The sequence below is a fragment of the Austrofundulus limnaeus genome, unplaced genomic scaffold, assembly GCF_001266775.1.
Source record: "Austrofundulus limnaeus strain Quisiro unplaced genomic scaffold, Austrofundulus_limnaeus-1.0 Scaffold739, whole genome shotgun sequence".
NCBI classification, from domain to species: domain Eukaryota; kingdom Metazoa; phylum Chordata; class Actinopteri; order Cyprinodontiformes; family Rivulidae; genus Austrofundulus; species Austrofundulus limnaeus.
This window is the reverse complement of record NW_013953141.1, coordinates 159225-163103: the sequence shown is the minus strand read 5'-3', so window position 1 is coordinate 163103 and position 3879 is coordinate 159225. Positions and strand designations below refer to the sequence as shown.

At 41.9% G+C, this 3879-nt stretch overlaps 1 long non-coding RNA gene across 1 annotated transcript in view; it reads right to left on the bottom strand.

Moving 5' to 3' along the window:
• Positions 1–1544: 1544 nt before the first annotated feature.
• Positions 1545–3879, bottom strand: part of LOC106532261 (uncharacterized) — a 4631-nt gene continuing 2296 nt past the window's right edge. Inside the window, exons 3-4 of the long non-coding RNA XR_001312044.1 lie at positions 1651–1822; positions 1545–1564 (exon numbers count right to left, since the gene is read on the bottom strand). This is a non-coding gene — a long non-coding RNA (uncharacterized LOC106532261). The remainder of the gene's footprint in view (positions 1565–1650; positions 1823–3879) is intronic.

The following is a 3879-nucleotide window of genomic DNA, read 5'->3' as shown; positions in this document are numbered from 1 at the left end:
CACACACACACACACACACACAGTGGAAGTCTTCACTCAGGCTGGGATCACTGGCCAGGTGCACCCAGTCAGGCTGATTGACACTGCTAATCAGAACCTGTAGACAGAAAAAAATAAAAAATAAAAAAACAGACAGCCCAACCAAAACAAAGAGGTCCTCACACTGGTCACAAAGCATTCTCTGAATGTTCACCAAATGTGTAAAAATGCACACAGCATTATGAAAAAAATGCATCAAATCTGGCTTTATTTGGAAGTAAGTAAAAAAAGCTACATAAAAGTATTACTTTTATAAAGTTAGAAGTCCATGCTGTCCAACCCAGTTCAAATGAACGCTCTGTATGCTGCCATTTATTTGCAGTAGCCCTTTAAATGCATGACGTCTTTGCCCGCTCGACCTTAGAGGGTTAAAATATGTTTAACAACCTGTAAATATAGCAGAATGCAGGAAACAGCACCTACTTCATTCAAAATTTTCTGGGGGAGAACCTCCAGACCCCCCTCCCATGTTATGGTTGTGATGACAGTATCAGCAAAGATGAGTTTAAATGTAACACTATGTGAAAGAAATAACTGTAAAATCAGAAAGTAAAAGGTGGAAGTGAGAAGATGAGGGGTATAAACAACATTTAAATTTGGTAAACATCCAGGTGTCATCCAGAAGCTATTTTTAAAGGGAAAAACAGATTCTGGAGGCTTGTGGATTAAATTTACACAATATGCACTCAATTTATTTCTTGACTAATCAAAAGCATAATAAACCAAAAAACAAAGACTGGGAAATGAGTGAGATCAGCTGACCTCAGTTTTATCTTTGTGCTGTGCTCATTTTAATTCACCCTACCTATTTACGATTAGTAAAACCATTTAAATATGAAAAATGCTTTTGCAAAACTAATTAGTTAAAATAGTAAAAAAAAATGTAGCATGACAATTATTAGGAATAAAGACTTCTGGGTTCTGGTGCATTGGTGCGTTCGGGGTTCGATGAGATGAGATAAGATAAAACTTTACTGATCCCACAGTGGGGAAATTTGCACATTACAGCAACTCAAAACAGGACAGGGTGAGATAGAATAAAGATAAGTAATAGAAAAACAAAAAAAACACTATACTTGTGACATAACAATGTTCAAATACCTAGTACAGTACATAAATGAATATATATGCAGGTGCATATTAGTGATGGCAGTGTAGGTGAATTGTCCAAGTGGCTGACAACATCATGATGTGTTATACAGTCTAACTGATGACATCATGATGTGTTGTACAGTCTAACTGATGACACCATGATGTGTGATACAGTCTAACTGATGACATCATGATGTGTTATTCAGTCCAACTGATAACATCATGATGTGTTATTCAGTCTAACTGATGACATCGTGATGTGTTATACAGTCTAATTGATGACATCATGGTGTGTTATTCAGTCTAACTGATGACATCATATCCGATTTTCAGATGAAGGTCGGCATGAGCAAATACCAATGATAAAACTGAGACTGAGAATATAAAAGTAAATGATTTTATTTACAACGGTGCTGGGATCTGGGGACGGGACCTGAAACAGAGGTTTTGCAGAGATGAATAACAGGTAGGTTTTCCGATATGGTTTTGAGCAGTTAATAATTTGAAGATGAGGCTTACAGGTTGGTGAAGGATATGAAACTTGGAGGAGGAGGTCCAACAGGTGAAGTTCCACATGTGAGTATTTTACAAGTGCAGATATATTTACAGGGTTACGTTGGAGGCAGTGCATGAGATCCAGGTGAGTTTGGCTCGGTTTCCAAGGCGGGGGTTAAGGTGCTGGAGGTCTTTTCTGAAAACAAGCAAGCACAGGAAGAAAGGTAAGAAAAACTCTCTAGGAGACAACAAGTAGGAGGCTGAGCTCATGTCCAACAGAGGTGATGCTTCAGCGATGAGATGCACTCCAGCACTTCCTTATAAAGCCAGGAAAGGTGATGAGCCAACTCACTGCAGGTGAGGATGATTAGTGCAATGCCTAATCCGAGAGGCAGGGGGCGATAACATCAAAATACCTCAATACCCACTCCTCAACAATTGCCTCCTGGCGATTCAGAGACATTTCTCCGGATGATTCCTGTAGAAGGTCGTGATGAGATCGGGGTCCAATATGAAGGACCTAGGAATGCATGACCTCTCCTCCAGACCATATCCTTCCCAGTCAACCAGGAACTGGTGTCCACATCCATGGCGACGAGCATCCAGGATGCGACGGACCGTGTAAACGGGTTGATTGTCCAAAAGCCGGGTGGGAGGTGGGGTGTTAGTAGGTGGGTTCAGTGGACTCGTGGAGACTGGTTTCAGTTGAGATACGTGGAAGGTGGGATGTATTTTCAAGTTGGCGGGTAATCGAAGTCTGACAGCAGTGGGATTGATGATTTTTTTCCACGAGAAATGGGCGGATGAATCTAGGGGAAAGCTTTCTAGGAAAATCTTTAAGGTTAATGTCGCATGTGGAAAGCCATACCTCTTATCCAACTTGATAGGATGGGGCGACAGAACGATGACGATTGGCAAATCTCTGGTTTTGTTGTGCAGTGCGAAGGAGGGCTCTTTGGGTTTGGTTCCAGAGTCGTCGGCAGCGTTGTACATGGAGATGAACAGATGGAACCATATTTTCAATGTCATCTTTGGGAAAAAGTGGTAGGTTATATCCAAGAGAAGCCTCAAATGGTGAGTAACCAGTGGCAGAGGAGGTGTGACAATTGTGTGCATATTCTACCCAGGACAGATGTTGACACCAAGAGGGGGGTTGTTGTTTATAACGCACCTGAGGGTGGCCTCCAGTTCCTGGTTGCACCTCTCCGTTTGCCCATTAGACTGAGGATGATGTCCTGAGGAAAGACTGACCTTGGCCCCTAAAGCATTGCAGAAAGCCTTCCAAACGTGCGACATGAACTGAGGTCCTCCATCTGAGACAATGTCAGTGGGGATCCCATGTAGGCGAAACACGTGGGTGGCCAGTAGCTGAGCAGTCTCGAATGCCGTGGGGAGTTTGCTTAATGGGACGAAATGTGCTGCTTTGGAAAATCGATCAACAATGGTTAATATAACTGTGTTACCTTCCAAGGGGGGTAGTCCAGTAACGAAGTCCAGGGTGATGTGGGACCATGGGCGAGTAGGAATGGGTAAAGGTTGCAAAAATCCAGCAGGTTGTTGATTACGAGCACAGGTGGGACATGCTGCAACAAACTCTTTGATATCTTGGTACATTGTAGGCCACCAGAAATATCTTTTGGAAAATGACAACATACGTGACATACCGGGATGACAAGTGAACCGATGATTATGTGTCCAATCCAAAACTTTACCTACAATGTCTTTGGGAATGAACCTGGTACCAGGGGGTCCAGTACCGGGGTCGGGCTCAGACTGTTGGACCAGGCGAATCGAGTTTTCAATGTCCCAGGAAAGAGTACCCACGAAGCAGGAGGTAGGCAGGATGTTAATGTCCTTATCTGTCTTTTCTGCAGAAGAGAAATGTCTGGAGAGGGCATCGGGTTTAATATTTCTGGACCCAGGAATGTATGTAATGGAAAAGTTAAATCGAGCAAAGAACAGAGACCACCTGGCTTGTCTTGGGTTTAACCTTTTAGCATTTTGAAGATAAGATAGATTTTTATGGTCAGTGAGTATGATAAATGGAGCATCAGCACCCTCTAACCAATGCCTCCATTCTTCTAAGGTGTAGAGGTAACCCTGGTGAAAAAAACTTTTCTATTGTTTATTTTCCTTGTCTTTGATTTTATTTTTTACACTTATAAGAAGAAAATCATTTTAAAGTGTTTTTGTTTTCTTTAAGTGAATAGGACAAAGTCCTACATATATGTTGTCTCATTTAATCTTCTATTA